Below are 18,786 nucleotides of genomic sequence, written 5' to 3' on the forward strand. Positions count from 1 at the left end.
GACAATAGCCAATAGGTGCAGGAGTAGGCCATTCAGCCCTTTGAGCCAGCACCACCATTCACTGTGATCATGGCTGATCATCCACAATCAGTACCCCGTTCCTGCCTTCTCCCCATATCTCTTCACTCCCCTATCTTTAAGAGCTCTATCTAACTCTTTCTTGAAAGCATCCAGAGAATTTGCCTCCACTGCCTTCTGAGGCAGAGCATTCCACAGAACCACAACCCTCTGGGTGAAAAAGTTTTTCCTCAACTCCGTTCTAAATTGTCTACCCCTTATTCTTAAACTGTGGCCTCAGGTTCTGGACTCCCCCAACATCGGGAACATGTTTCCTGCCTCTGGCGTGTCCAATCCCTTAATAATCTTATATGTTTCAATCAGATCCCCTCTCATCCTTCGAAATTCCAGTCACTCCAATCTTTCAACATATGACAGTCCCTCCATCCCGGGAATTAAACTCCTGAACCTACGCTGCACTCCCTCAATAGCTAGAATGTCCTTCCTCAAATATGGAGACCAAAACTGTACGCAATACTCCAGGTGTGGTCTCACCAGGGCCCTGTGCAACTGCAGAAGGACCTCTTTGCTCCTATACTCAATTCCCCTTGTTATGAAGGCCAGTATGCCATTGGCTTTCTTCCTGTTCTTGCTACCAAAGTGGATAACCTCACATTTATCCACATTAAACTGCGTCTGCCATGCATCTGCCCACTCACCCAACCTGTCCAAGTCACAATGCATTCTCATAACATCCTCCTCACACTTCACACTGCCACCCAGCTTTGTGTCATCTGCAAATTTGCTAATGTCACTTTTAATCCTTTCATCTAAGTTATTAATGTATATTGTAAATAGCTGCGGTCCCAGCACCGAGCCTTGCGGTACCCCACTAGTCACTGCCTGCCATTCTGAAAAGGACCCATTAATCCCTACTCTTTGTTTCCTGTCTGCCAACCAATTTTCTATCCATGTCAGTATCCTACTCCCAATACCATTTGCTCTAATTTTGCCCACTAATCTCCTATGTGGGACCTTATCAAAGGCTTTATGAAAGTCCAGGTACACTACATCCACTGGCTTTCCCATGTCCATTTTCATAGTCACATCCTCAAAAAATTCCAGAAGATTAGTCAGGCATGATTTCCCCTTCGTAAGTCCATGCTGTCTTGGATCTATCCTGCTACTGTTATCCAAATATGCCGCTATTACATCTTTTAAAATTGATTCCAGCATCTTCCCCGCCACTGATGTCAGAGTAACTGGTCTATTTTGTATTTGTACAGTTTGTTGTCTTTTGCACACTGGTTGTTTGCCAGTACTGTTGGGTGCAGTCTTTCATTGTTTCTATTGTGTTTCTTGGACTTACTGCGTATGCCTGCAAGAATACGGATTTCAGGGTCATATTCTGCTTGGAGGTCGGTCACCAGTGGTGTACCTTGGGGATCTGTTCTGGGACCCTCTACTCTTTGTGATTTTTATAAATGACCTGGATGAGGAAGTGGAGGGATGGGTTAGTAAATTTGCTGATGACACAAAGGTTGGGGTTGTTGTGGATAGTGTGGAGGGCTGTCAGAGGTTACAATGGGACATTGATAGGATGCAAAACTGGGCTGAGAAGTGGCAGATGGAGTTCAACACAGATAAGTGTGAGGTGGTTCATTTTGGTAGGTCAAATATAATGGCAGAATATAGTATTAATGGTAAGTCTCTTGGCAGTGTGGAGGATCAGAGGGATCTTGGGGTCCGAGTCCATAGGATGCTCAAAGCTGCTGCGCAGGTTGACTCTGTGGTTAAGAAAGCATTCATCAATCGTGGGGTTGAAATTAGGAGCCGAGAGGTAATGTTGCAGCGATATAGGACCCTGGTCAGACCCCACTTGGAGTACTGTGCTCAGTTCTTGTCGCCTCACTACAGGAAGGATGTAGAAAGGGTGGAGAGAAGATGTCAAGGGTAAGTTTTTTACACAGAGAGTGGTGAGTGTGTGGAATGGGCTGCCAGCGACGGTGGTGGAGGCGGGTACGATAGGGTCTTTTAAGAGACTTCTGGACAGGTACATGGAGCTCAGAAAAATAGAGGGCTATGGGCAACCCTCGGTAATTTCTAAGGTAAGGATATGTTCAGCACAGCTTTGTGGGCCGAAGGGCCTGTATTGTGCTGTAGGTTTTCTATGTTTCTAGATGGAGACATCTATGTACAGTACTTTGATAATAAATTTACTTTGAACTTTGAAGTGTGAGATGTTGCATTTGGGAGGTCTAATGAAAGGAGAAAGCATTCTGAAAATGGTGGACCTCTGAAGAGCATTGAGCTACAGAGGCCGGATGGCGGACTCCTGCTCCTATTTCTTATCGTTCTTGAACAAGATTTTGTCTGGGAGCCACATGTGCTGTTGGTGTCGTGTGAGACGGCGATGAATGCTTGTAATTCTCAGCTGATCCGCCTGGAGCTCGGCACTGTACGTAGAGGCCCACGGGGTGCGGAAGGAGGCCAAGCTGAAGGAATGCAGGTATCTTTAAGAGTTGGAGGAGGTTGCAGAGATAGGGCCAAGGTCAGATTGGCTTTGACAGAAATATGGGGATGCTAAAGTTATGGGAACCAGTGCAGCATTAGCTTAAAAACGTCATTCATAACTTGAGCGTTACTGTAGCTGAGCACAGCGTTAACTGATCACCAGTTGTATAAGTTAGGATGTAAGCTGTGGAGTTGTGGCAATAAAGTTCAAAGTTCAAAGTAAATTGATCATCAAAGTACATATTGTATATACTTCTGGCACTGCATAGCATGGGTATAACTCAGTGAGCCTAACCCGAATGTCTTTAGAATGTGGGAGGAAACCAAGCACTTGGAGGGCACCCATGTGGTTGTGGACAGAACGTATGAACTCCTTACAGAGAGCGTTGGGCATTGAATCCTATCGAGGATCACTGCACTGTGAAGCAATTGCGCTGACCGCTGAGCTGTCGTGGTGCCCTCATTAAGTGATTGCATAAAAGTTCAAAGTAACTTTATCAAAGTGCGTAGATGTCATCATTTTCTTACAGGCATTTACAGTAGAACAAAGAAATGCAATAGAATCAGTGAAAAACTACACCGAAAGACTGACAAATGACCAATGTGCAAACACAATAAAAATAGTAAATAAACATATAGATTAATACATAAACAAACAAACAAGCAAACAAATAAATAAATAAACACAGAGAACATGAGTTGTAGAGTCCCTGAAAATGAGTCTATAGGTTGAGGAATCAGTTCAGTGTTGACGTGGGTGTTGTTATCCATGTTGATTCAGGAGCCTGATGGTTGAAGGGTAATAGATGTGCAGGTCAAAATAATGAAAAAACAGAAACCACCAGTTAATTGGGGATACCTGCATGGAGATTGATTAATCAGGGATTAATCTAATGACATCGCGCAGTGAAAATGAGATGCATTCGTATTCTTTGTCATAGAGCATGGAGCTGACCTTCAGTCCAACTCATCTATGTTAACCCAGATGTCAAAAAATCAAAGTCAAAGTCAAGTTTATTGTCATTTGCACAGCTGCAATGAAAAACTTATTCCCCTCCATTGATGCTGCCGGACCTGCTGGGTTCCTCCAGCATTTTCTGTGTGTTGCTCTGGATTTCCAGCACCTGCAGAATCTCTGGTGTTTGCAACACTTCCTGTTTATTTTTACGTGAATGGTTTATTCTGAGAATTCTCTTCAATATTAGAGTATTCTAACTTCAAGATTCAAGATTGTTTAATGTCAGTTTCAGTATGCAACTGTAAAAGAGAACAAAATAATTGTTACTCTGGATCTGATGCAGCACAAAAAAACCACAATAAGATAAAGAACACAATAATACAGTGCCCAAAATAAATATAAATATGTGGGGTAGCTTATATACATACCGTAGATTGATTATGTGTCTGTAAAGTGACACAGGAGTGTCTGTACATAAGGTGACTCTGACAGGAAATGATAAAGTAGTGGTGGTTGGGAGTGTGGAGGGGTGAGTCAGTGGGTGGAGGTGTTGATCAGCCTTACTGCTTGGGGTGGGTAACAGTTTTTGAGTCTGGTGATCCTGGTGTAGATGGTACATAGCCTCCTCCCTAATGGGAGTGGGACAAACAGTCCGTTAGCAGGGTGGGTGGGATCCTTGATGATGTTGTATGCCTTTGCCAGCACCTGTCCTTGATGGTGGGTAGGCTGGTGCTGGAGATGCACTGGGCAGCTTTAACTACCCATTGTAGAACCTCAGTGTCCGCCGCAGTGCAGTTTCCGTACCATGCAGTTATGCAGCTTGTCAGGATGTTCTCTACTGCGCATCTGTAGAATGATGTGAGTACAGATGTGCAAAGTCCAGCTCTCTTCGGTCTCCTCAGAAAGTAGAGGCAATTGTGAGCTTTCCTGATTGTGTAGGATGTGTTCTGGGACCATGAGATTGTGTGTGAGAAGTGCACTGCCACGAGCTTGAACCTGCTCACAGTTTCCACTGTGTGCCGCCAATGTAAAGAGGGATGTGAGTGGTGTGAGTTCTCCTGAAGATGTTGAGGTATTGGGGTAAGGTATTGGTGTGGATAGAGAATTGGTTGGCAGACAGGAAGCAAAGAATGGGAATAAACGGGACCTTTTCAGAATGGCAGACGGTGACTAGTGGGGTACCGCAAGGCTCAGTGCTGGGACCCCAGTTGTTTACAATATATATTAATGACTTAGACGAGGGAATTAAATGCAGCATCTCCAAGTTTGCGGATGACACAAGCTGGGTGGCAGTGTTAGCTGTGAGGAGGATGCTAAGAGGATGCAGGGTGACTTGGATAGGTTAGATGAGTGGGCAAATTCATGGCAGATGCAATTTAATGTGGATAAATGTGAAGTTATCTACTTTGGTGGCAAAAACAGGAAAACAGATTATTACCTGAATGGTGGCCGATTAGGAAAAGGGGAGGTGCAACGAGACCTGGGTGTCATTATACACCAGTCATTGAAAGTGGGCATGCAGGTACAGCAGGCGGTGAAAAAGGCGAATGGTATGCTGGCATTCATAGCAAGAGGATTCAAGTACAGGAGCAGGGAGGTACTACTGCAGTTGTACAAGGCCTTGGTGAGACCACACCTGGAGTATCGTGTGCATTTTTGGTCCCCTAATCTGAGGAAAGACATTCTTGCCATAGAGGGAGTACAAAGAAGGTTCACCAGATTGATTCCTGGGATGGCAGGACTTTCATATGATGAAAGACTGGATCAACTAGGCTTATACTCGCTGGAATTTAGAAGATTGAGGGGGGATCTTATTGAAACGTATAGAATCCTAAAGGGATTGGACAGACTAGATGCAGGAAGATTGTTCCCAATGTTGGGGAAGTCCAGAACGAGGGGTCACAGTTGAAGGATAAAGGGGAAGCCTTTTAGGACCAAGATGAGGAAAAACTTCTTCACACAGAGAGTGGCGAATCTGTGGAATTCTCTGCCACAGGAAACAGCTGAGGCCAGTTCACTGGTTATATTTAAGAGGGAGTTAGATATGGTCCTTGTGGCTAAAGAGATCAGGGGGTATGGAGAGAAGGCAGGTACAGGGTTCTGAGTTGGATGATCAGCCATGATCATACTGAATGGTGGTGCAGGGTTGAAGGGCTGAATGGCCTACTCCTGCACCTATTCTCTATGTTTCTATGAGCATCTCCTATGCCTTGTTGACATTGGTTGGTTAAGACCATCACCAGTATTGGGCCATAGGGTGCCAACAGCAGTTTGCCAGAGCCCTCTGTCCTGGGCCATTCTTTCAAGTTGACCCCAGGTGTAGCCTAGCCCATCTTTGAAGATCTATCCGCTGCCAGGGATGAGGACTTTGGAGCTTTGTTGGTGTTTCTGTAGTCTGGGTTTTTACGGGATGACGTTGCTAGCCCCATGCCCGACCCTTCTGCTTTTGCAGCTGGGCTTAGGACTGTCCGTGGCGGAGTTTTGCTGAAATTGAGGAGGAGGTTGTTGTCTGGCACCAGCCTCGAGCTCTTCCACCTCCTCTCTGTAGGCCGCCTCATTGTTGTCGGTGATGAGCAGACATTTGGAGCAAGGGAGAGATCTTGTTTTGCTTCACGCTTAGAAACCATTTTGAACAAGAAACACTTGGTGAGCACTGGCACTTCTTGCCAATTATTGAGTGGAAAAGTTTCCTGCTGTTAAATTTGTAAATGTATGACAGAATGTGCTACAAGAGGGGAGAGGGCTTCCTTTGTTACTGCCTTCAAACTGGGAGAAATCGGTTAATTCTGCAGTGCTCCTGTTTGTATCTGCTGTTGCTGCTTACCAACTGTTCAGTGTCTTTGTCCTATGTGGGTGGTGAGAGCTGTTCTGTTTCCATGCTTTGTGGCTGGGACCTTCTGCAATACAAGTATTTCAAGCTTTTGATGACTGGCAGCCACAGAGCATTAAAAAAAAAATCGAGATTTTTATCTAAACAACACACAGATTGATGGAGTGTATTTCCTGTCAGAATTCAGGAAGTTCTCAGTATCTAACAGGTGAATGCACAGCAGGAAGTGCTGGTGAGTGCCAAAGAAAATGCAAGAGGCAATGGGTGGGTAGAGAGAAAGGGCAGGGGGTGGTGGCATTTGGGCATTTTGGTCTTCTTTTGGCAGCTTTAAATGGTGGCAACTGACCAACTGCACTGGCCGTAACGGACTGCGGGGTGGGGGTGGGGGGGTGGCGGCAACATGATTTTCAAGAACTCATGTTGGAAAGGAAGGGAAGAAAAGAAGTGTCACAGAAGACTACAGATGCAGGAATCTGGAGCGACACAAAACCTGCTGGAGGAACTCAGCAGGTTAGGTGGCAACCGTGGAGGGAAATGGGCTGTTGATGTTTCGGGTTGAGATCCTTCATCTGAACTGGAAACACAGAACATTGAACAGTACAGATGTTGTGGTAAACACGAGGAATTCTGCAGATGCTGGAAATTCAAGCAACACCCATCAAAGTTGCTGGTGAACGGAGCAGGCCAGGCAGCATCTCTAGGAAGAGGTACAGTCGACGTTTCGGGCCGAGACCCTTCGTCAGGACCCAGTTAGTCCTGACGAAGGGTCTCGGCCCGAAACGTCGGCTGTACCTCTTCCTAGAGATGCTGCCTGGCCTGCTGCATTCACCAGCAACTTTGATGTGTGTTGCAGATGTTGTGGTGACCTAGATAACCCTAGTCCACAATCAATCTACCCCTTTCCTCCTATATAGCCCTTTATTTTTCTTTCATCCATGTGCCTATCTAAGAGCTTCTTAAATGTCTCTAATGTATCTGCCTCTACCACCATCTCTAGCAGGGAGATCCACACACCCACCACTCTCTGTGTAAAGACTTACCTCTGACGTCCCCCGCTACTTTCCTCCAGTCATTTTAATATTATGCCCCATCGCATTCGCAATTTCCGCCCTGGGAAAAAGTCTCTGGCTGTCCACTCTATCAGTGCCTCCTTATCATTTTGTACACCTTTATCAGGTCACCTCTCATTCTCCTTCACTGCAAAGAGAGAAGCCGTAGCTTGCTCAGCTTTTCCTCACAAGACATGGTCTCTAATCCAGTCAGCAACCTGGTAAATCTCTTCTGCACCCTCTCCAAAGCTTCCACATCCTTCCTATAATGGAATGACCAGAACTGAACATGATATTCCCAATGTACTCTAACCAGGAGCTGCAATATCCATTAGCCCTGCATTTTGCCTTCAAATTGGAACTTCCAAAGTGAATCACTTTGCACTTTACTGGATTGAACTCCATCTGCCACATCTTAGCCCAGCTCTGCATCTTGTCAATGTCCTGTTGTAACCAGGAACAGTGTTCCACACGATCCACAACTCCACCAGCCCCTGCGTCATCTGCAAACTTTCTAACCCACCTTCATCCAAGTCATTGATAAAAAATCACAAAGAGCAGGGGTCTCAGAACAGATCCCTGCAGAACACCTCTGGTCACCGACGTCCAGGTGGAAGAAACTGTGCCCTCTAGTTTTAGACTCCTCTATGCTGGGGAAAAAGTCTGTGCCCATCTTCCTTATCTATGCCACTGGTGGCTTGAGAGTCACAAGTTTCATTGACTTGTAGGTGATGTGATTAGTAAGTTGGCTAATGACACCGTAATTGGTGGTGTGGTAGATAGCGAGGAAAGTTAACAATAGATAACATGGGCAAAGAAATACAGACATCCCACCTCTCCCGGAACTTCCAGGAGTCTCCCACATATTAATAGTGGCTTCCTGTTGCCCGCAAATTATATACAATATCATGGAAATCAATTTTTTTGAGAGCGAGCAGGAGAAAAGCAAGAGAGAGCGACCACGAGAGAGAGATCGCAAGCGAGAGCACGCCATTGCAGAGTGTTCCAAAAAAATATATATAAAATGTACGTCACCCCAGACTACACTAAAGTGTATCCCTGCCTAATAGGGGTCAAAAATAATGACAGTGTTGTTCGCTGCACTGTTTGCAACAGTGACTTTTCTATTGCCCATGGTGGGTTAAGACTGTAAAAGACATGTTGAGGTGAGTTTAACAGGTGTCATTCGTTCATTAGCACAGCTAACGTTATTTAAACTAGCTGGCTAGCTGCTAAGGAGCTACTCTATTGCAGACATCCCACCTCTCCCGGAAGTCTCCCGCAAATTGATGGTGCTCCCTCCCTGAAATGAGTTTTTGCAGGGTGGGATGTCTGGTGTGGACAGAAGGAACTCACCTCAGACAAGTACAAAGCAATGCATTTTGGGAAGTTAAACAAGGGCAGGGCATACACAGCAAATGACAGAGCTTGAGAGTGTGTTGCAGAATTTAGTAACCGGGAAATCCAGAGAGACTCTATCTTGTCATATGACAATCTTCTTTGCTCTGGGGAAATCAGTTCCAGCCGATCTAGTTTATGATGATAATTGAAGCCCTAGAGTCCCAGCAACATCCTTCTGAATCCTTTATAGCTTAACCAAATCCTTCTCGTAGGTATGGCAACCAGAACGGCACACAATATTCCAGAATCAGATTCAGAACCAATCAGAATCGGGCTTGTGATCACAGACATACGCTCAGTGGCCACTTTATTAGGTACACCTGCCGGTTAATGCAAATAGCCAGTCAGCCAGTCATGTGGCAGCAACTCCATGTGTAAAAGCACGCAGACATGGTCAAGAGGTTCACTTGTTGTTCAGACCAAGCATCAGAATGGGGAAGAAATGTCAACTAAGTGACTTTGACTGTAGAATTAATGTTGGTGCCAGATGGGGAGGTTTGAGTATCTCAGAAACTGCTGATCTCCTGGGATTTTCATGCAGGACTGCCTCTAGAATTTATAGAGAATGGTGTGAAAAACAAAAAAAAATCCGGTGAACAGCAATTCTGTGGGTGAAAACATTTTGTTATTGAGCGAGGTCAGAGGAGAATGGCCAGACTGGTTCAAGCTGACAGGCACTCAAATAACCACATGTTACAACAGTGGTGTGCAGGAGAGCATCTCTGGATGCACAACACGACAAACCTTGAAGTGGGTGGGTTACAGCAGCAGAAGAACATGGACATAAACTCAGTGGCCACTTTATTAGGTACCTTTACGAGGTGGAATTTGTTGTTTTGCAGCAGCAGTACAATGCAATAGATAAACATTACGAGTTACAGTAAGAAATACTGCAAAAAAAGAACAAAACAGTGAGGCAGTGTTCACGGGTTCATAGACCATTCAGAAATCTGCTGGCAGAAGAAAGGAAAACTGTTCTTGAAATACTCACTGTTGGCCTTCCGGCTCGTTTACCATCTCCTTGATGGCGGTAATGAGAAGGGGGCATATCCTGGATGGCGAGGGTGCGATGTGATCAATGCCACTTTCTTAAGGCACCACCTTTTAAAGATGTCCTTGATGCTGGGGAGTCTAGTGCCCATGATGGAGCTGGCTGAGTTTACAGCCCCCTGCAGCTTCTTCCGATCCTGTGCAGTGGCCCCTCCGTACCAGACGGTGATGCAACCAGTTAGAATGCTCTCCACGGTACGTCAGTAGAAATCTGTAAGAGTCTTTGATGGTATACCAAATCACCTCAATTCCTAATGAAATACAGCACACTGCAATACATAATAAAGAACTAAATTGCAATAATATATATAAATTAATAAGTTGTGCAAAAAGGGAGGGTAAAATACTAAGATAGTGCTCAGGGTTCATTGTCCATTCAGAAATCGAATGGCGGAGAGTAAAAAGCTGTTTCTGAAACGTTGACTGTATGTCGTCAGGCTTCTGTACCTCCTTGTGAAGAGGTCACGTCCTGAGTGATGGGGATCCTTAACGACGGGTCTCGCCTTTTGAAGATGTCCGCGATGCGGGGGAGCCTTGTATCCATGAGCTTACAACCTTCTGCAGTTTTTTCCGATCCTGTGCAGTGGCCCCTCCGTACCAGACAGTGATGCAACCAATTACAATGCTGTCCACGGTGCACCTGTAGAAATTTGCTAGAGTCTTTGGTGACATAGTAAGTCTGAAACTTCCAATGAAATACAGCTTCTTTGTAGCTGCATCGATACGTTGGCCCAGGACAGATCTTCAGAGATGTTGACACCCAGGTACTTGAAACTGCGAATCCTTTCCACTATTGATGAGAGAGGCATTGATCCTGTGGGTCGTCACAGGCTTTTTCCCAGGGCTGAAATGGCTAGCACGAGAGGGCACAGTTTTAAGGTGCTTGGAAGTAGGTACAGAGGAGATGTCAGGGGTAAGTATTTTTTACACAGAGTGGTGAGTGCGTGGAATGGGCTGCTGGTGATGGTGGTGGAGGTGGATACAATAGGGTCTTTTAAGAGACTCCTGGACGAGTATATGGAGCTCAGAAAGATAGAGGGATATAGGTAACCCTAGGTAATTTCTCAGGTAAGGCCTTGTGGGCAAAAGGGCCTGTATTGTGCTGTAGGTTTTCAATGTTTCTATTGATCCCTTGATGAAGACTAGCGCCTGTTCCTTTGACTTCCCCTTCAATCTGTTCAGGACAATGCTGCAACACCACTCAAGCCGCCGATTTATCTCACTCCTGAATGCCTCTTCTTAACTATCTGAGTTTCTGCCAACAACAGCTGTGTCACTGGCGAATTTATGAATTGTGTTTCAGCTGTGCCTGGCCACACATAGTCGTGAGTATAGAGACAGCAGAGCAGCTCTACTGATCTTCAGCTGCCATCTCATCAGTGAGACCTTAAGGCCATAAGACACAGGAGTGGAATTAGGCCATTCGGCCCATCGAGTCTCCTCCCCCATTCTACCCTAGACGATTTATTATCTCTCTCAACCCCATTCACCTGCCTTCTCCCCGTAATCTCTGACACCCTGACTATTCAGGAACCTATCAACCTCTACTTTAAATATACCCTGTGACTTGGCATCCAAAGCTGTCTGTGGCAATGACTTCCACAGATTCACCACCATGTGGCTGAAGGAATTTCTCCTCATCTCTGTTCTAAAGGGACATCCCTCTATTCTGAGGCTGTGCCCTCTGGTCCTAGACTCTCCCACTATAGGAACCATCCTCTCCACATCCACTCTATCTATGCCTTCAGTATTCAACAGGTGTGAAAGAGATCCCCAGTTGTAACATCACATCCCAATTTTTGTTCAAATGACCTTGTGTCTCAGGGCTGGGTGTGTCTATATTGGCATCAGCTCCCTGCCCCTGGCACTCTACCTGTCCCACACCCGTCCCGTGGCACTCCACCCTCACCACTCCCAACATCCTATGCTCCCACCGGATTTAGAAACTTGCTCTCTGCTCCATGTTGACAAATACAGTACTGTGCAAAAGTCTTAAGGCATATAGGTAAGGTGCCTAAGACTTTTGCACAGTACTGTACCTGTACCCCTAGGTCTCTCTATTCTACAACACTCCCTCAAGTGCTGACATATGACATGTACTACTTATGTACTGTCCTGGTTTAACTTGCAAAAATGCATAACTTTGTACCTGCCTGAGTTAAACTCCAGCTGCCATTCCCTGGCCCACTTTCTCAATTGATCTGCACCTGCTTGTTAATGCCAAAATCTAATCAGCCAATCACGTGGCAGTGACGTTATACATAAAAGCGTGCAGACATGGTCAAGGGGTTCAGTTGTTGTTCATGATGAGGGCAGAGTGCCACGGGAGAGGTGGAGTGCCAGGGGCGGGGAATTGGTGCCGGTACAGACACACCCAGCCCTGAGACACAATGTCATTTGATTCCAAACAATTAGTTTATTGATCATTACAGAAACATCACAATAGGGAAGAAATATGATCTTGCAAATTTCTGCAGATGCATTTTAACTGGCTGTATTGGGGGTGGGGGGGGGGCTACTGCTCAGGATCGAAGTAAGCTGCAGAGAGTTGTAAAATTAGTCATCTCTATCACGGGCACAAGCCTCTGTAGTATCCAGGAGGTCTTCAAGGAGCAATGCCTCAAAAAAGGAAGCCCCCCCCTCCAAACACCCAGGACGTGCCCTCTTCTCATTGCTACCATCAGGAAGGAGGTACAGAAACCTGAAGGCACACACTCAGTGATTCCTCCCCTCTGCCATTTGATTTCTGAATGGATATTGAACCCATGAACACTACTTTCACTACTTCTTTATTTCCTTTTTCTTACTACTTATTTAACTATTTAACTGCCTCAGGGCTGTGTGCTGAGCCCTCTTCTGTACTCCCTTTTCACCTATGACTGCGTTTCTGTATGTGGTTCTAACTCCATAATCAAGTTCGCAGAGGACACCATGGTGGTTGGCCTGATTAGAGGGGATGACGAGACGGCCTACAGGGACGAGGTCCAGCACCTGGCCGCGTGGTGTGCCGACAACAACCCGGCCCTTAACACCCAGAAGACCAAGGAGATCATTGTGGACTTCAGGCAGGCTAGGAGCCACACTCACGTCCCCATCTGCATCAATGGAGCTGTAGTGGAGTGTGTATCAAGCTTCAAATTCCTTGGTGTCCACATTTCCAAGGATCTCACCTGGTCCCTGAACTCCTCCATCCTGATCAAAAAGGCGCAACAGTGCCTTTATTTCCTGCAGAGCATGAAGAAAGCTCACCTCTGTCCCAGGATACTGACGACTCTTACCGCTGTACCATTGAGAGCACACTCACCAACTGCATCTCAGTGTGGTATGGCAATTGTCCCGTATCGGACTGCAAAGCACGCCAGCGTGTGGTGAGAACTGCCCAGCGAATTATCGGCACCCAATTGCCCACCATTGAGAACATCTACCATGAACGCTGCCTGGGTAGGGCGAAAAGCATTATCAGGGATGCATCTCACCCTAACCATGGACTTTTTACTCTCCTCCCATCCGGTAGGCGCTACAGGAGCCTCCGCTCCCGCACCGGCAGGCACAGGAAGAGCTTCCTCCCTGAGGCTGTGACCCTGCTGAACCTCACATCACAGCGCTAAGCAGTATCGCACCCATATTGTACTGTCTCAGTACTTTTATATTTGTGTGCTGTAGCATTTACTTTTTATTCGCAGTTATTTTGTAAATAACACTATTCTTTGCATTTCTGGTCAGATGCTAACTGCATTTCATTGGCTTTGTATCTGAACTCTGCACAATGACAATAAAGTTGAATCTAATCTATATATCTACTGTAATTCAGTTTTATTTTCATTATTGCATTGTACTGCTGTTGTAAAGTTAACAAATTCCACGACGTAGGCCGATGATATTAAACCTGATTCTGATTCTCGCTGCTGCCATCAGGAAGAAGGTACAGGAGCCTCAGGATCCCACACCACCAGGTTCAGGAACAGTTACTACCCCTCAACCATCAGACTCCTGAACCAGAGGGGATAACTTCTCTCAGCTTCACTCACCCCATCGCTGAACTGTTCCCACAACCTATGGACTCATTTTCACGGACCCTTCATCTCATGTTCTTGATATTTATTGTTTATTTGTTTATTATACTTTCTTCTTTCATATTTGAACAGTTTGATGTCTTTTTGCACACTGGTTGTTGGGTATGTTTTTCCATGGATTCTAGTGTGCTTCTTGCATTTACTGTGAGGGCCCGCAAGAAAACAAATCCCAGGAGTGTATGCGGTGATATATATATATACTTTGATAATAAGTCTACTTTGGAGAAAGGAAGCACTTAGGCAAATATTTCTGTAAGATAGTTATCCTGGCAGTGTTCGCTGGTCCAGTTTCTTTTCATAGTTTGTGACAAGATGCCCACTCTCCAAACCCACCACCTCTACCAGCTGGAAAAGCATGGGGAACATCACAGCCTGGAGTCTGCCCTCCAAACCACACAGCAGCCTCCGTTTGGAGATATATCACTGGTTCTAAATCCTTCACAGGGCAGTGGTATACCCACATCTCAGTGATGGCAGTGGTTCAAGAAGACAGCTTACCGCCACCTTCTCAAGGACAACCGGAGATTACATGGTGGCTCAGACTGTGACGCCAACATCCTTTGAATGAATATGCAGTTTTTAAAAAAATAGAAGCACCCAGGCACACGGTGGAATAGCCATACTGGATAAATTCAAATTCAGTGGATTAGCTTAATAAGAACTAAAACTGACAGTAGAAGCTATTAGAAATAAAAGCGGTTGGGAATAAGAATTGAGGAAGTTATCCTAACATTTGAAACATGATTATGTGGTAAAGAATGGCAACCAAGAGTCTGTCCAGAATAATTGCCGAGCAAGCAGCTAATGCCAGCTCTCTGGTGACATCCAGTGGCGAACAGGTGTATTACAGGTGGATGTATAATCCGGGAAGGATTCAAAAGCCAGCTGGTGGTGTAGTGGTATCAGCACTGGATTTCAAGGCAGATGGTCCTGAGTTCAAACCCAGCCGGGTCCCAACCTGGGCAGCAGCAGTTTCTGCACGATGGAAAGGCCTGGCAATCTACTTCCGTATCTTGCCATGAAAACCCTACGTCCATGAGGTCACGAAGAGTCGGACTCGACTAAACGACTAAATAACAACAGATTTACAAAATGCTGGAGGAACTCAGCAGGCCAGGCAGCATCCATGGAAAAGAGTATACTCAATGTTTCAGGCTGAGACCCTTCTTCAGTATTTAAAACATTAGCTTTATTTGTCACGCGTACATTGAAACAGACAGTGAACTGCATCATTTGCGTCAAATCAAGTCAACGGAGGTTGTGTTTGGGGCAGCCCAGCAGTGCTGCCATGCTTCCAATGCCAGCACAGGAGGCACATCTTCGTACGTCTTTGGGACACGAGAGGAAATCCATGTGGCCTTGGGGAGAACGTACAAACTCCTTACAGATGGCAACTGGAATCAAACCCTGATGGATAACAGTAAGCTTGATAAAGTGTAACCCTCAGGTTTGGCCAGCGTGTGTTTGTCTAGGGGAAGACAGCCTCTGGCCTAGCCAAACTGAAAAATCTCGTTCGTGTGGATGCTGCGTGATGTGTTGCCCAGTTACAAATCCAAACCGCAAAATATCAGACAGTACACCATATGCAATTAAATGACTGAACTTTATAAATTTTAATCTGACTATAGGGTTAGTAAAGAAAGAAAGAAAATAAAAAGAAGAAGGGCCCATTTTAACAAAACAGTCTAAAGTGCACATTGGAGCTCACGGAATCGTCCACTTGACCCCCATTGACCTCCGAGCGTCACTGACCGTCGGACCCTCGCTCCGAGTCCACTCCGTCCTGCAATCTGCCAACTCTTTCCATTCGCATCTTCTCTCTTCGTCTCTCGCCGACAAAAGACTGCAAAATCCCTGCTCCCAGACCCACAAGAAAGAACAACATGCCTCTCGTTGGTTAGCATACATTCCAAAGCCCCTGTTACCTCTAGTCATAACCCAAACATTGCTGCTACAGAGAAACCATTACCTTAGCAGTGAAACATTACGGCGAGGCCATTACATTAGCAGTGAAACCTTACAACGCGTTACACTCTCCCCCCCCCACCAAAGTTAGTCATGTCCACATGATGTTGAGATAATTCACCAACCTTTCCTGCAAAACACAAAGTCCAATCCAGGTGTAAAAGGCAGTGACATAGCTCCCCTGGGGCCAGGGTCAACCGCACGAAGAGCGAAGCCATGCTCTTCGGCAACTGGCCCGACCGATCCAGTGTCCCCTTCACCATCAGGTCTGACCACGTGAGGGTGTTGGGGATCTGGTTCGGAGGGGCCGAGGCGTGCAACAAGAACTGGCAGGAGCGGACTGCCAAGGTGAAACAGAAATTGGGACTGTGGGGAGGGCGCTTCCTGTCGATAACGGGCAAGAGCCTGGTCATCAGGTGTGAGGTGCCCTCAGAGCTGCTGTACTTGGCACAGGTGTGGCCCGTCCCCCGCTTCTACAGCTCGGAAATCACCCCAGCTGTCTTCAGATTCGTCTGGGGATCCAAGATGGAGCGGGTCAGATGGACCGTCATGCACAAGTCCTTGGACAACGGGGGCAAGAACGTCCCCAATGTCGCCCTCACCCTGATGGCCAGCTTCGTATGTGGCTGCATCAGGTTGTGTGTAGAACCCAGGTATGTGGGCACCAAGTACCACTATGTGCCCAGGTTCTACCTGTCGCCCTGGCTATGAAGGATGGGTCTGGCCCCACTCCCGCGCAACGCCCCAGTCAGCTGGTCATTGCTGGCATACCTGTCCTTCGTAGAAAAGTTCTTCCAGGAGAACGCCTTTGACCACAGGGCCATCAGGCAGTGAAACATTACAGCGTGCTACAAAAGTGATTGTATGACTGTGCTGCCCACTTTAAGTGATTCCATTAGACAATATGGCAAAGGAGCAGAAAAAGTGAGTTATAGGATAAATCTGATGATCACTGACCACTTTATTAGGTACACCTGCTTGTTAATGCAAATATCTAATCAGCCAATCATATGGCAGCAACTCAATGCATAAAAGCATGCAGACATGGTCAAGAGGTTCAGTTGTTGTTCAAACCAAACATCAGAATGGGGGAGAAATGTGATCTAAGTGACTTTTATCCATGTAGTGATTGTTGGTGCCACATGGGGTGGTTTGAGTATCTTGGAAGCTGCTGATCTCCTCGGATTTTCACACATATTAGTCTCTAGAGTTTACAGAGAATGCTACAAAAACATAAAAACATCCAGTTAGTGGCGAAAATGCAAATGGCCAGACTGGTTCAAGGTGAGAGGAAGGCAACAGCCACTCAAATAAGCACATGTTACTACAGTGGCATCTCTGGTCTGAACTCAACATTGAGTAAAACCTTGAAGTGGGTGAGCTCCAGCAGCAGGACATCACTCAGTGGCCAATTTATTAGGTACCTCCTGTTCATTAGGTACCTTATTACGCTTTAGTTATGCCAGCTGCTTTTCAGAGGCAGTGTTGCCCCAAAAGTTAAGGACTGTTTGTAAATCCGATAGAAGTAAGTCTTGCACATGCAGTGCTGCACACAACACACTTTATGGCTAAGTTATAATCTCGGGAAGTGCTCCTGAACTTGTTTCACTGCAGCGCCCTGTTCCAATCTTCAGTCGGGACCTGACCTGTAGTGAGTCCAAATCCAAGAGACCTGACCACCGGTGAGCTCATTCTTTTCTACCCCAGTCATTTCTCTCCACCCCTACCTGGGTCGATCCTTTGTCCAGGTCGGCCCAGCAGGTGACCACTGCCTCAGCATTACAGCTTCAGGGCTGCAGGGACAACACCTTGGTCACACCTCCCCCGCACACTTTCGACCCCAGCAATGGTTCCTTGCACTCTGCTGACATTCCACCTCACAGCTAGAGGGCACTCACAATCTAAGCCATCCCCGTGCATCCCCACATTATACATAAGACACAAGAGTGAAATATCCAGTACTGTCAACCCAATAGTCGCCGTACTGTCAACCCAATAGTCGCCTCCCAGTCTACCTGCATCTTTGTCCCAAAAGGCCGCCAGGCCCACCATGGAGTGTAATAGCCAATGAGTTGGTCCCCCACTTAATTTTATACACGGACTCTGAGATATGATCAACCAGGTGAGTGAAGTTCTCCCACCCATCAGGAATGTAGGTGACTATTCTTGACCAATCACAGCACGGGTGCCACCTTCCTTTGTGAGCGGGTAATCCAAGGCATCGGTTCCTGGGACAGTCTGGCCGTACCATACTCAGAAAGGCTATCATTCACAACACCCTTGCTTTGTAATTGCCCTCTTACCAACCAGCTGCTCATCCAGGGCACTGGGTTGGCATACATATGGCACCACCCTGGGGGAACAACGGGCAGGTCTAGGAACTCCATATCCAGTGAGGGCCATTCAGTTTCCAACATGTGCCCAGCTTCACAACACCACTTGGCATAGATGAGATGAATGTGTACTGGGGATGAGGGGAACGCGTCCAGGGGTTGAGATACCTTATTAATCTTTAATTATGCAGTCTGCTTTTCTGAGTCAGTTAGAAATGTAGGGGAGTTAGTGGAGGAAAGACATTTAGCAAGGCCTTTGACAAAATCTCCCGTGGCAAGTTGATCCAGAAAGTTCAGCCACTTGGCATTCACAAGCCAGAGAGTGGTAGTAGACAGTTGCCTCTCTGACTGGAGGGCTATGACTAGTGGTGTTCCACAGGGATCGGTGTTGGGTACATTGCTGTTTGTCATCTGTGTTAATGATCTGGATGATAATGTGGTAAACTGATCAGGAAATTTATGGATGACACCAAGATTGTGGGTGTAGTGGACAGTGAGGAAGATTATCAGTGCTTGCAGTGGGATCTGGACCAGCTGGAAAAATGGGCTGAAAAATAATAGAATGAATTCAATGCAGAGGATGGGTGGGACTAGACTTGGAGATCATTGGTAAAGG

Source organism: Mobula hypostoma, chromosome 9 (assembly GCF_963921235.1).
Source record: "Mobula hypostoma chromosome 9, sMobHyp1.1, whole genome shotgun sequence".
NCBI classification, from domain to species: domain Eukaryota; kingdom Metazoa; phylum Chordata; class Chondrichthyes; order Myliobatiformes; family Myliobatidae; genus Mobula; species Mobula hypostoma.